The sequence below is a fragment of the Mirounga leonina genome, unplaced genomic scaffold (genome assembly GCF_011800145.1).
Source record: "Mirounga leonina isolate KUSES-001 unplaced genomic scaffold, KU_Mleo_1.0 Mir_447, whole genome shotgun sequence".
NCBI lineage: Eukaryota > Metazoa > Chordata > Mammalia > Carnivora > Phocidae > Mirounga > Mirounga leonina.
In genome coordinates, this window is record NW_023270757.1 from 2,865,108 (window position 1) to 2,881,091 (window position 15,984).

A 15,984-nucleotide genomic window follows, 5' to 3' on the forward strand; every position below is an offset into this window, starting at 1 on the left:
TATTTAATCCTCATCTAACAACATTTTGCTTAGTAATCGATTACATCAGAGTTCCTAGCAATGTAAGTTGTGGCATATTGTTTTCACTTGCAATTGGTCACCTTGGTGTTCACTTTTAATTATGGGCTTTTCTACCTTTCTTATCAATTTTCTCATGTCCTTTGTCACGTAACGATTTTTAGACAATAAGGCCAGACACTCTTTCTTAGTCCCTTAACCTCTTTTACTTTTTCCTTCTTTACCTCTTCCTCTTGTCAGCTCCTCCTCCTTCTGCAAGGTCCTTCACAGTAGCTAAGCAGAGGGATATTGGAGGACAAGCCCAATATCTGTCTGAGACTATACCAGGAGATCATCTAGAGACAGGCCAGAGGTGCAGGGATTCATGGACAGCTCTGGGGGTGCCATCTGGTTTGGGGAGGCTTTACAAGTGGGCATGTGAAGGGGGGTATGTGCCTCAGGCGTCCTTTAGGGGCTAAAAATGGGGGGTTGGTCTAGGTAAAAAGCAATCAAATTACAAATCCCCACCATAGTTTACCTTTTCCACTCCTTCAAAACTTACTATGGGCACATATTTAATATGACCCTCTTTATGCTGTATATGTTATTTGACAAAATAAAGGTACTGGTATGCCCTTAAAGAAGTCTGCTGCCCTAAAAAGTGTGAATTCAATGTTCAACATTACAGATAACTGTAGTTGCAAACGTGCTTACTCAGGTTTTGTTTTTATTTTAAAAAAATTACCCCAACAGATGCATTCCAAAAATAGTGATTAATATCATAAGAAATTAAAAGCACTTTAATACATATTAAGCTACTATTTAATAACCTTTATCATATAATATCCTTCAATAATCTTAACATAATACTTATGCCCTAAGTGCATCTAAAGAGTTTATTCAGTTTATCTATGACAAGCATATTCTTGTTTCTTCACAGATATACAGATTTTTCTTCAATGTATAAGACAATTGGTTAAAATAATGCCAATACCATTTTCATATTCTTATATCAAAATTTTTAAAAAGCTAAATCTTAAAATTACATAAAAAATGCAAATAAACAAAAATTGGGGATTCTACTCTTGTTTTTCAGTTTGGTATGAATGAACTGAGAAAATCACTTTCTCAGTCTTAAAATTCTATGCCTGGTCTTAGTTTCTTCAAGAAGGTGAGATTGACCAAACAACAAAATCACTGGATTTATGAAAATATATAAAAATGTATCATTCAGATAGACTGATTTTAAAGAGTTTTGCTCTGATCCATGTGCATACAATTTTCATCAAGTCTTGTTAAATGTTTAATAGGACTACTGTGTACTCTCGTGTGCAAGGTCAGTTGTGGGATGGTTAACTATTCTTAAAGATTGGGAATGTTTTATAAAGTGAGAGTAATACAAGGCAGAAAAAACAAATGGAAAAGAGTTATCTGTGTCACAAGCTTGAAAAAAAAGATATTCTTTCACAGTAGAGCATGACTAAATGTGAAAAAAATAGTAATAAATACACTGGGCACACACAGCTTAGGCACTAGATTGGCTGGCATCTTAGTGGTCTTCATTCCCGGTCTACTAAATCTGATAGACTGGACTTCTGAAAGTCCTTCACAACACAAAGCTGCAAGCAGCAGAAATATTAGCAAACTGTACAAGTTTTCCTATTTCCAGGAGAATGATCGGTTCAAGATATCAAGTAATCTTCCTCTGGGATGCACAACTAGAAATATTTTTTGGTTTAAATGTATTTATGATATTGGCAGATAAATCATTAATATAAAAAGACTGACTCACAAATACATAAAATATTAATAGTTTTCAATTCCAGTTAAAAGTATTTTCAAGGCTGACATAGTAGGAGAGAAGTTTTTTTTTTTTCAACTTAAAATACAAATTCTATTGATCTAAATGGGCATTGTTGTGTCTAGAGTAAAAACAGACAGGATGACTATAGAGTAGAAATGAATGGCACATGACTTGGAACAGATTAGATACACTCAAGTCCAACCCTGCTGTTTGGGCAAATCACTTAATGCTACTGGGCCTCAGTTTCCTAATTGCAAAAAGGGTAAGATAAAGTGTATCACATAGGGTAGTTATCCCTATAAAATGAGAACTTCATTACAAAAGTGCTTTTTAGCTGCTGTTTCAGTGCAGGGTTTTGGCATTGAGGGTGAGGTGATCCCACAGATCCCACAGCCAGTTATTTGTAGAAACAGCATAACTTGTAGTAATCTAGTTTTCTGGCTGCTGACTGTGCCCTTTCTAATACAGTGTACCTTTCTCTCTTGTATTGTATACCTATTCTCAGAAAAAGGGATGTGATCATAAAATGTAATGCAGAAGGCATCTTAAAATTTGGATTCAGAGGCATCTTATGTCTTTCCGGCTTGCCCCTTTCACATCTGCATCATGCCTCTGCTTCAGTCTTACAAAAACAACTGCTCCTTTAAGCCTCACACCATCTAAGTTCTCTACTCTCCAACCCCTATCTCTTTGGCATTTCTACCTACTTTGTGGTCACTATGCCTTGTTCACTCAGGACTTTTACTTCTGGTCTGTCTTCCCACCTACTACCAATCCAGGCAGCAGTCACAGACTAGACCATCCTGAAGACCATGCGCCATCCATCATGCTGTCTTCTCATTATTTGACCAACAATGACCTTGTCCTCCATTCTATCTTTTCCATGCTCTCCTATGGCCATCCTTTGACCCTTGCCATCATCAGTAAATAGTCTATTCTAACCACCATTTCCTCCCTGTCCAGCTCATCTGGTCAGGTACCTCCACTACAACATTCTTCAAACTCATTGTGACCTTCAATCCAACCACTTCCTCACTATCCATCAGTCTTTTTCTGTCTTCAGTTATTCTTATGGTCCAGCTGTAACTCTAAGGTCCTTCAATAAAACCATGCCTTTGGGATCACATCCAACTTTCATTTGTCTATACTACTTGCCTGAAAAAACTAAATCTAGATGTCTTCCACAATGGTGCTCCTCAGATATGTATCAAGGTTCGTTTAAATATGCAAATGGGTTAAAGGATATCAAATTAAAACTTTGACTTGAGGTATCAGAAAATGATAAACATAAAATTCCAATGTCAAGTATTAACCAGAATGCGAAGTTTCAAAGAAAAAGAGTAAAAGTGATTCCATGACATTTACAAATTCCTCATCTCTAAGGATGGCAGTAAAAGGCTCAGGATGAATTTTGAGAAGAGGAGGCTTTGTTTAGTGGGAACGGCTAAAATGCTGAATCTAGTACCCCCCACCAAAAGAAGGGGTATCTAGGGATACCCACTCCCTAAAGTCAACACTAGCCAGGGATGTTTCTAAGGGACAAACCAGAGCTCAATACACCACACTTGTGGATGAGGGATCGGGGAACAACAGTTAAGACCCCTGTCTCGGAAATCTTGAGGACAAGAGAGATGGGCTGGTAAACTGCTTTGATGTGGGAGCCAAGGAGAGGTGACTACATGGAGTCCTCAACCCTGCAATTTATTAGAGTAAAGGAAGCACTGTTGTTTCCGGAGGCCAGAGATGGCCCATGAAGGAGAGCACCAGTCTAAAGCCTATTTAGCTTGTAGGTATGAGGACTAACCAGGAAGCTAATGGGATTACCACCAAATATATTCGTGGACTGGACTTCCAGAAAACTAGGAGCTGAGAGAGAGGTAGTCATAGGAATGGATATCCTATATCACAGGAGCTGCACTTGGAGGGGCTTATAAGGGGATTCTAGGAAAACCCATAAAGAAGTCAGAAAATGATACAGACTTAAATATATGCCAGGCCCAAAAATATCTATCCATTTACAAGGGCATCGGTCAAGCAGAACAGAAACCGTCTGTGCTTCCTTTCCACCTGAGCACCAACCCAGGATGAGCTTGAAAGTCAGAGTCAACATGGCCCTGGCCAGGAGTGGGAATAAAGGTGTGGAAAGAAAAGAAACCTTACCTTTGAATGAAGATTGAAGGCTGAAATACTGACAAATATGTAGAACTCGACATTCTAATTTCTGAATTGAGTGTTTTTCAACTTACTATACCTGTAGGACCTTCTATTCCCTAGGAGACATATGGATTGTCTAGCTTTTTATTTGAGGCAGAGAGAAAACTTCTCCCACTGCACAACTATAAAAGGGACAATGGGAGAGAAAAATAAAAAATATAAAAATTTTTTAAAAATTATCCTTATTCTCTATCATGAGTCATGCTTGTATATACTGGTTTTACTTTAACTTCATATTCACAAGCCCTACATGAGCTCTCAGCACAGCCTAGCAATGCCACTGTTTTTACTTCTCTAGTAGGCTTGCATTCCCCTTATTCTCCTATATAACTGTTTGATATCTTCTCTCTCAGTTCAAATCTTCTACCTCTATCCCTTCCCACCACTTTATCTTTAGATGAATACATCCTCTATTTCATTTGGAGCCAGAAGTTCCAGGAAGGTGATGCCCAAACTTCTCACCCATGAGATTGCCTAAATTGGCCATATCTTCTCTGGCTACATTCCAAGAAGACTCTTTTCAAAGAAACTAATCCCTCTCCATCCCTTCTCAGCTTCTGGGATTATTCCCTTCTCCCCTGAGCAACCTCTCCCTCCTACTATGAGCATACACATATTTTTAAGGCTTTTTTAAGAGCAGGTTTAGGTTTACAATAAAATTGAGGGAAAGGTACAGAGTTTTCCATATACCTCCTGCCACAGCACATGCGTAGCCCCTCACCCAAATGGTACATTTTTACCAAGGATGAACCTACACTGATACATCATAATCATCCAAAATCCATGATTTACCTTAGGGTTCACTCTTGGTGTTGTACATCCTATGAGTTTGGACAAATGCACCATGACATATATTGATCATTATTAAGATAAAATATTTATTTTCACTGCCTAAACATCCCTTGTGCTCCACCTAGTCATCTCTTTTCCCCAGCCCCAACCCTCCCACATAACCACTGATCTTTTTACTGTCTTTATAGTTTTGTCTTTCCTAGAATGTCATATAGTTGGAACCAGACAGTATGTATCTTTCTCAGCTTGGCTTCTTTCACCCAGTAATAAACATTTAAAGTTCCTCCCAGTCGTTTCAAGTCTCGATGGTTCATTTCTTTTTATGGATGAAAAATATTCCATTGTCTGGATGTACCATAGTTTATTTATTCATCCACCTACTGAAGGCAAGCACACATTTTAAAAATCTTCCTTGGGTCCCATAGTACTTCTCAGCTATTCTTCCATTTCTTGGCTTTTCTTCACAGTTCATTCTCATTTATATAGCATTTACTTGATGCCTACACTTCTCAACCTGCCCTTTACTCCTCAGCTACTCCACTGTGGCTTGTGACCACCATTCCCTTCTTTGAATCTCTCAACAAAGTCACTAGTGATTTAACATTGTTAACTCTGGAGGACTCTTTTTCAGGCATGGAACTCATTTTCTCATTATCTCAATGACTACCATACCATCACTCACTTCTCCTTTCCCTCACTCTCTGGCAGCAGGTTCTGTCTCCTCCTCTTCTATCTGACCTCTTAATATACTTCTGGGCCTTCATATCTTTGTCCTTTGGCCTCTTTTTCTCTCCGTGGCTAACAGATGTGGCTAACTACCACATTTATATTTCCAGCCAAAGTTTCTCCTGGAAAGTTCAGATTTTTATATCCAACTCCTCATTTCCATTTGAACATTTCACAAGCATGTGGAATTCTACTTGTCCAAAATAGATCACTCAGCGTCCACCCTCCTCCTCCTCCCAGACTGTTTTGCTTTCACACTTCCCATCTCAGTAAATGTCAACATCATGGGATGTCATTCTGTATCCCTCCATATGCCTTTTCTCCCATAGCCAATCTACTAAATGGTAATCCCAAGTATATATTGAACCACCCATCTCCATCACTACCGCCATCAAAGGGTTCACCTAGACTAGTGCAAAAACCTCACTAGCCCATATTTCTCCTACTCTCTGCCAACCCACATTCCACATATTATGAAAAATTATATATCATCAAATTATATATCATCCCCAACTCCTCTTCACACACATAAAGACTCTTAGATCACTCAACAAAATTCTGTCCCTCAACCACTAACTCCAAATCCTTGTAGTTAGGCACAGGAGGCAGTAACCCTGGCCAACCTTAGTTGCCTATACAAGCCTCTAAGAGGTCTTGAAATGCTCTGTTCTTTCTGACTGGAATACTCTTCAAAGCACTTCTACCCAAACACAGGGTGCTTCTAGTTCTTTCTCAAGACTCAGTTTAATGCTCAGCTCCTCAGACAGTTCTTTCCTGATCACCTCAGCAAGGCCTTATTTTTATCACTGTGTCCTCATCATTTCTGCCATAGCACTTCTAATCACTTCTAACCATGATTGTGTTTGCTTATGTACCTTTTTCTGCAAGTATTAAGTTCTTTAAAGATACGAACCATGTCAGTGTTGTTTACTTGTGTCCACCCAAGAAGGAAGACAATATCTGGTCTACAGAAGGATCTCAATAATATTTGCAGAATAATATATTAATCTGGTAGCATGTCAACATGGCCATGGCCTAAATTTCATAAAATATTCCAGGTATTTCCTGTATTGAGCAATGGTTTTATTGGGGCTCAGCTATCCACACAGAGAAAGTGAACAAAATAAAAGGCCAAACCACAGGAACAGACCTTTGTTTCAAAGGATTTGAAGAAGTTACAATTATTAAATGCCACATTTTGTAGGACAACCAAACAAGAACCTAATAAAAGAGAAAACTAATACCCCCCCCCCTTGAATTGGGCATTCAATGTGAGGAGATGTTTAAATTGTGCAACATTTTTAGTTGCTCATGACTTTGGTGAGTTTATTTATATAAACACTATACTACTTCCTTTGGAATTCAGATGGATTGAATGCCAGTTTGGGGTTCTTGGGATTTAATTAATAGCTTATCAACAAATATTCAGTCAACACCCTTTACATGCACAGACTGCCTTCAGCAGGAACTTCCCAAGATTAGCTCAGCTCTCAGTGAAGAAATGGCCCAAAGGCTGGGCCAGCTCTAAGGAACTGAGGCCTCCCGCTGGGGTCACACAGCCTTCCCAGGGTGGGCTCAGGCCAGGATATTACTCTCCCTCCCTAATTCATTTTCTGATACTGGCTATGATTTTGTTGCCCTTTCTTCCTTTAGAAATGAAACCGTTTTCCTTCTTGGATAAATCAACGCAGTCAGTCCAGGTATATGCCAAAACTAAATGATTTGGGTGTGCTATAAAGCACTGTAGTTGACATATACAAGACCTTTATACTGAAACTGACTTCATCAAAGTATATATATTAAACTCATTTTATTTACATAGTAATCAAAGTACTGCCTCAGAAGAGTGAAGTAGGGTGGAATGAGTCCTGAGAATCCTTAGTGGCTCCCATACAGGTTAAACTACCATGGCTTCTTTGCTTCAAATAAAACCTTTAGACATTGACTGTGACCTCAGATTAGGTACTTAGTTTTTAAAAATGCATATAAGTATACCTTACATACTTCACGTTATTGGAGGTTTAATAACCTGAGTAATTGCTATTGCAGTATTTTCATTAGAATAAGAAATGATACAAATGTCAATTACCATTATAACATTATAGTAAAGAAATCTGCATCAGGGCTCAGAGGGAAGTAATTTATGTTCCCCCTCATAGAACTTGTATAAAAGAAGAAAGGAAGGGAGAACAGAGGGAGAGAAATGAGGAGAGGGATGGGAAGAGGAAGAAAGAAAAAGAAGGAAAGAGGGAGGGAGGCAGGGAGGGAGAGAAGTAAGGAATGCACATTCATTTCAAATAAATTTGTTCTGCATGGCTGAACAGCATCCCTTTCTGAATATGAAGAACTCAAAGTTGAGAAATAAATTTGCCAAAGAAAGAATGGCCAAAGTGAGAGGCAAAAGAAGCCTTACAGAAGTAGGAAGCTAGGGCGCCTGGGTGGCTCAGTCGGTTGAGCGACTGCCTTCGGCTCAGGTCATGATCCTGGAGTCCCGGGATCGAGTCCCGCATCGGGCTCCCTGCTCGGCGGGGAGTCTGCTTCTCCCTCTGACGCTTTCATGCTCTATCTCATTCTCTCTCTCAAATAAATAAATAAAATCTTTAAAAAAAAAAAGAAGTAGGAAGCTACTACCATCCTTGAATATATCTTGTGCAAACACAGGAGACACATAGAGACCCTTGGGGATTTCTAAGCTTTATGCAGTGCAAGCCCCAGAGCAGGAAACTCCAGAGCTCGCCTCCCTGAACCATTCCAGGGATGAACTACAGAGCATACAAGGTCAAGGGCAGTGCATGAGACAAGGCCTCTGAAAAGTCAACAGCCCCCTTCTCCCCACTTCTACAACTGCTGCTGAGCCCTCTCCTCTGTGGCCACTGAGAACATACAATACCCCCTTTTATCTCTGCTATGTCACATCTATTTGCAGCCATCTCCATCCCAAGCATCACATTCTTTGGCAGTGCCTGGACATCCTGGATGGAGTTTCCTGCATTGTGTTTACAGTTTTATAAAAGGAAATGACCCTAGAAGCTCTAAAAGATGTTCGTTAAGCCAAGGGGAAGCCTGAGTTGCCTGTCATTAGAGCAGATGTGGCATGGGTCAGCTGGTGAGCACTTTGGGCCAGAACCACAGCAGAAGGATATGATTTTTAATCTCCTGTCCCCAGCTCAAACTTTAGGGAATTCTGAGGTGCTCCAAAAAATGAGAAATGAATCTAACATCTTATACCATTCACCAAAAAATAAACTTGCTCCCTTTTGCACCTTCACCCCCTTTAATGTGAGAAATTCAGAGTTTTATGAGCCAAGCATAAAACAGGCCAGGGATCTTCTGCGCAAAGTCATCTCTTAGAGCATTAACCTAAAACAGGGCTTGAGGATGCTGACGTAGAATTCCTATTCACCAAGTATATTCTGAAGTTATACCTAGTACCACCTTATTTAGCAAATGATGGTACCCCGTCCCCAGACGCTAGGTGATTTTTCTCAAGGTCACTCACCTAGTGGGAATCAGAACCCATTATTTTTAACTCCTTGCCAGGGCTCCTTCAAGTTGACCCTCATCTCCATACAGTTCCACGGGTATCAAAAATGCATGCATGTTTTTAAAATGTAACAGCATGATTTAGTTGTGGGTAAAAGAGGCCATTCTGTGCTCCTTCTAGACATGCATGATGGCCCTATCAATGGGCCTTCACCAATGCCCAGTTGCAAATACCACTCTGGCATGTAATCTCCCCTACAAATGTGTAAATACAAATGAAAACCAGACATAACCCCTTTAGATCCTGATGGTTCTATAAATATCACCTACGTTGATTTATAGAGCAGCTCTTTACAAGAGTTCAAGTGACCAAGTAGAAGGCATCAAAACCAGTTGAGATGTGATGCTCATCAGGCTGGGCGCCCGTCTGGACTCAATTACTCATCTCCATGCAGACTTCTCCTCCCAGTGCACACAATTCAAGTTCTGAATTGCCATATATCATGGACTTTGGGGGTTACCTTGAAGAATTGACAGTGGGTATATTTGATCCATGAATTCCAAGGAATCCTGGAATTTGGAAGAAAGGAAAACGTGGTGATGGACATGATGTACTTATTCTGTGCCTTATGTAATGTCCTGAACTTAAGTGTGATTCATTGATGAAGATAACAATGACCATGATAACAATTCTATTAATCTACCCAAAGGGAAACTATCTACATATCACCTTCATTATCTCAATTTCTAACAGGGAACCAACCTTGAACCGAACACCACACAAATTAGCCATACTACTGCCCCTAAGCTGCAAATGCACAACAGATAAAATCCCTACCAGCAAGGAACCACATCATTTTATCTTTGGGAAAGAGAAGAGATGTTGTCTAAGCCAGCAGGTGGTTTTATATGTCAGTTCCTGGTACAGTGAACTGGGGAATTGAGCCATCCATCACCCTTCTCAGGGCTCAGTAGGTGCAGAAAATTGTCAGCCTAATAGCTACTAACCCTTTGAAGAGAAATGGACCTTACATAAACATGTCGATAAAAATTACAAGTAATCTATGTTGTGTTTTTTTTTCCTGTCTGAGCAATTCCAACTCTGAGATATCTGCTGATGACCAATCTTTGGCAATACCAATGTTTAAGGCACATTATTTGTAAGGTAGAAAATAACATTCTCTACTTTAAAAACAAAACACACTAGGGGCACCTGAGTGGCTCAGTTGTTAAGCGGCTGCCTTCAGCTCAGGTCATGATCCCAGGGTCCTGGGATCAAGCCCCACATCAGGCTTCCTGCTTGGCGGGGAGCCTGCTTCTCCCTCTCCCACTCCCCCTGCTTGTGTTCCCTCTCTCAACGTCTCTCTCTGTCAAATAAATAAAATGTTTAAAAAAATAATAAAAATAAAAATGAAAAAAACAACAACACTATAGCTGAGTTCCCATACACATTTCAAATGGTGTACTAGCAAAATATGTTTGTTCTGAAGGATGGGTCAAGATCTGTAGGACTTAACTTTCCCAAATCTTTACAAGCTGTGGACACTCTCTAGCCGTGGGTTGTTTTATCCTGACTCACATTTGAGGGTCACATTTACTTTCTTCCAATTGTTGCACATCCAGCAACATGACTATCACATAAAATCATGCTTTGCAAAACAGTAGTAAGAAACATAAAAGCCAACATTTGCCCCTGAAAGTAACGAAAAGTACTCAGAGAGGCCTTCAATCTGTCCATTTTGTGCTTTTGCAACTATCATTTCCCTGAAGACAAGAAAAAAATGACAAATACCATACAAAAGTAGGATCCCCAAGGCCCTTGGCTTTTGGACCACTCGGAAAACACAAGCTTGGCCACATAGAGGGCAATGTTCTTGTTCTAACAGTTGCCAGAATAGCTAAGAGCCTTAGAAAGTTTCTGGCACAGTCAAGGGCTTGGAACTGTTAGGCTTTTTCTGTATTAAAACAGAACTCAGAGTCCTTTTTCTCAAATGGGGATAGAGTCGAGGATCGTGTTCTAGCAAGGGGTACACAGAAAGTGAGGCTGATGAATCTCATTATTCAGCACCCTTCACTGGATCTCTCTAGCACTGACATCCAAGCTCCCCAAATTGAGTCATCCTGGAACACACAGTATATCAAATAACACACTGGCTGCTCTCTGAGGTATTGGCACATGCCTACAACAGTTATCTCCTTTTTTAGGAAAACACCCTGATACAGGAAACTGGTCAATCGGACATATTCTTTTCATGTATTCGCTTGTGCTCTGCTAGGTGTATGCATAAAAGTGGAACACCATTGACAAATATCATTTCATTTGTGCCTGATCAGCTTTAACACTACTGTCCTCTGGATTATATTAGCATTCCTTACATTTTTATCATATCCTAATAATTTACAGAGCATTTGTCACAATTGAGAATTTGTAAAAATAATATAACCAATTACTAATCTTTTAACTGAATTCTGAACTACACTAAACTATTTCTTCACCATGGAGATCCTTTTGTGTAAGGCAGGAATCCCCAACATTCCAAGTATCTGGACAGACGGGGGAACACACAAATGCATACACAAATTTCTCCTTGTTATCCAAATAAATTCTAAAGTGCTTACATGTATATTCTCCTGAATGACCAAATTTTTAAATATTTTAGACCTGAAAACATCCAATAACAAACAAAAAAAATAGTTTTGTAACTTGAATTACACTTCCCTATCCTACTCACTTGTTTTCAGGGGATTATGATCAACTGGAGTACATGCCATTCTGCACAAAGCCTCTATCTCAGAAAACTGATCTTAAAAGCTTAAGCCCTCACCACAGTCTCCTTTCCCTTCTTTCTCCTTCTTCTTCTATTCCAAATCCACTTGATCTTTGACCTCATTAAGTTCCTTACTCCTTTGACTCCTCCTCTCTTCTTGCTTTGCTTTTCTTCTTGCCCTGTTTAGCTCAGGTTCTAAAGCTCTGGCATGACTCTGATCCTGGATCTACCCACCACCTTTCTTCCTCGCACCCTGGACCCAGGCTGATGAGTGCTGCTGCTGAAGGGCGTATCCTGTGTATCTAGTGCCACCAGCTTGTACAGAGTGTCTAATCTCCCGGGGGCTGGGGTGGGGAAGGGGTCCTTCTATTCTGCTCAGCAATTCATCACACGTCCCCACAACCCTCATTCTCCTCCATTCTCCCCATTTAGTCCTATCCCATCACTCTTCATTCCATGGCTTCTAGTTCAGCTGTAAGATCTCTTTATCTCCTGAGGGAATTTTTTTTTTCCATGAAACTCTCTCATGATTTTGTCTTCAAATTCTCTCTCTCCATTGGCTCATTTAGCTTAGCTTATAAGGATACTCAAATCTTTTCCTTCTTAAAATTTAAAAAAACAAAAAAAATCCAATGGCCAGAACACTTGCTCAAGATTGTGCGCCCCGTTTTCTGCTCTTCATTCATCTATTCATGCATTCTTACTCCAAGATCTCCTTCTCACCTTTCCTTAATTTCACATTCCCTCCCCAAGCAAAATTCTTGAAAAACTGTATACAGTGTATCATCTCTGTTCTTTTTCAGATAGATTTTCACCCAACTTCAGTATCCTAAGCCTCTGTGGAACCATCTTTTATGAACAGCTTCCTAGACAAATCAGACCAGCTTTTCCCAGGATTTGACTCTGTAGAATGACTAGCTGTCCACTCTTCCTGACACTCTACCCTTCCCTGGCTTCACTAGATCATGTTCTCCTACCCTGTCCTTTTTTGTGGCTCTTCTGGCTTTTCACATGTTCGTATTTCTCAGAATTCAGTCCTCTTCTCTACTCTCTTTTCATTCCACACACTGTCCTTGGGTTCTCCCATTTATACCTGCAGTCTCACATCTAAGCTAAACACTGATGACTTTGCCCAATGGCTCATTCTACATATCATGCAGACATCTTCAATAAATATGTCTAGACCAGAACTCCTTACCTTCCCCAAACTGGCTCTTTGTGTATTCCTTATCACTGCAGATGGCACCGCCTCCATCTTGTCACTCAAACCAGAAACGAAAGTCTATAGACTCTTACACTCTCCCCTCTCACATCTGATCGCCCACCAAATCCTATTCATATACCTTCTAACTAGCTTTTCTCTTCATTTTCACCACCTTTTTATTGATTCTCTTCTCTTTACTGCTAATGCCATGGCTATAGCTTAGAGCCTCCTGATCTTTCTCATTGATCACTTACAATTTCAACTCCATGTCTGCATTCTGGTTATTTCCTCACTTCTACCCAATCCACCTTAAACATGTGAATAGAGTCTAAAGATAAATCCAGTAGTATTCACAGTACTGAAAGAAAAGCACTTCAGCAACTAAAGGACAAAGCCCAGATTGGTTGATAAGATTGTATTTTAGCATTTTTAAAACAGTTATGACCCATTAGTTGATTAGTGGATTTTGGAATCAACTTAATGGGTTTCCATGAGAGACGATGGACTCGGAAAAACAAACTGAGGGTCCTAGAGGGGAGGGGGGTGGGAGGATGGGTTAGCCTGGTGGTGGGTATTGAGGAGGGCACATTCTGCATGGAGCACAGGGTGTTATGCACAAACAATGAATCATGGAACACTACATCTAAAACTCACGATGTAATGTATGGGGATTAACATAAGAATTAAAAAAATGCAAAAAAAAAAAAAACCAAACAAAATTTAATGGGTTTCAACCAGCAATGAAAGAATATGAAATAGAATAGAATAGAGCAAGCATGGGAGTAAACTTGTAAACTTTTTGTTTCCATTTCTATTATGTGTATGTTTATGTATGCTTATATGTGTGTGTGTGTATATATATATATATGTATGTATGTATGTAATAAGTCACACATATTATATACCTTATACTGTGAATTGCAAATAAAATTTCTAAATCTCCTGCTCTACGGTAATCTAATCTATGAATACTTCACCTTCACCCCCCACCCTTTGCCTCACTTCCAGCAGAACTTTCTATTCTAGACCAGAGCATTCCAGCAGAGAAACATAATGTAAACCACCAATGTGAGCCATATATATAATGTAAATCTTTCTAGTAACCACATCAAAAAAAAAAAAAAAAGTAATACGAAGTAGGTGAAATTAGCTTTAATGACATATTTTAAACTCTATATGTCTATAATATCATTTCAACATGTAATACATAAAAAATTATAGTGAAATACAATCTTTTTTGTGCTCCGTCTTTGACATCTTTGTCTGTATGTTACACTCAAAGCATATTTTAATTCAGATACCACATTTCAAGTATGTCTTGCTAGCCACATGTGGTTAATGACTACTGTACTGGTAGAGCAGTTCTAGACATATAGTTAATTACCTAAATAATCCATTCTTCCTTATACCTTCATGTCTTTGCACATGCTGTTCCCTCTGCCTGGAATCTCCTTAAGTTTTATTCTCTTGTTTTGAAATTCATCTGGTAAATCCTATTCATCATTTTAGATTTATATCAAGGGCCATATCCATTGGAAATTTCCTTGACCCAACCAGGCCAAGTTAGGCACTCTCCTCTAGGGTCTCAGAGCAAAATGCTCCTAAGGCAACATTATACTGCACTGTAATTGTTTTTTTACATCCTGCCTTACCTAGTTAGAGTGTGAGCTTCTCGAAGGCAAAGAATAGGTCTTACTTATTTTTATATCCCTAGAACTTAGCACAGTTATTACCACACAGTGTGTTCAGTGAAAACTTGTTAAATATATTGACATTTCTAGATTGACAACTCAGAAAACTTACAGAAGGATCCAGGGGGACACACAGTCAGAGCTCAACCTGAGAGCCTTTGTCCCCAAGACTGAAATGTTTGTGTTTCTACTTAATAAACCTAGATTGCAGTCCCTCCTGGTAGGCTCTCCTATTGGGGGCTACTTACATTTGTGCTGATGGAAAGAGTTGTTATCTTAATAACGTAGCTATTTCTGAGAGTCGGGCAGGCCAGTCCTTTACTGATTTGCAGAAGGTACCTTCTACAGCAAAACACCCCACTCCTATGCCTCAAGGCAGGACCAGATCAAATGACGTCAAATGATTATTACTAAAACCTCTAGAAAAATCTAGGGGCATTAAAAAATGCCCCTGTTGAAAAGCTTTTCTTACCTACCCTAAATCCTTTGTGCTGCACTGTCAGCCCACCTCCTCCTGTTTGGATCTCGGGAGAACTACAGAAGAGCTTTCCACGAGACTCTAAAAAAGAACACTCTTATGCTTCAATAACAGCACTAAATCACCCTTAAGTCTTCTCTTCTCCAGGGTAAACAATCCAAATTTCTTTAGCCTTCCTCCATAGATCTTATTTTACAAGCTTTTAATCACTGTGGTGGCACACCTCCAAACTAGATTCTCCAAGTTCCTAAGTCCTACTGCTGTTGTAAAGCTTCGCACGGCCGACAGTTCTATGTGCTGAGTATTATGCCAGCCTTCCTATGAATAATATCCCCTTCCTATTGTGTAATGGCCTCAGGAAGACTTGAAGTAGCATGACAGTAATTCTCAAACTCAGGACCTTTTTATGTTTCACCTAAGTTGTCCACTACTTCCACTCAACTACAATATGATTTGTTCTTTGGGTGCTGAGTTTGGTAAGTTCTCTAGAGATTTTGGATACTAGCCCTTTGTCTGATACGTCATTTGCCAATATCTTCTCCCATTCTGTCGGTTGTCTTTTGGTTTTGTTGACTGTTTCTTTTGCTGTGCAGAAGCTTTTTATCTTGATGAGGTCCCAATAGTTCATTTTTGCCCTTGCTTCCCTTGCCTTTGGCGATGTTTCTAGGAAGAAGTTGCTGCGGCTGAGGTCGAAGAGGTTGCTGCCTGTGTTCTCCTTTAGGATTTTGATGGACTCCTGTCTCACCTTGAGGTCTTTCAGCCATTTGGAGTCTATTTTTGTGTGTGGTATAAGGAAATGGTCCAGTTTCATTCTTCTGCATGTGGCA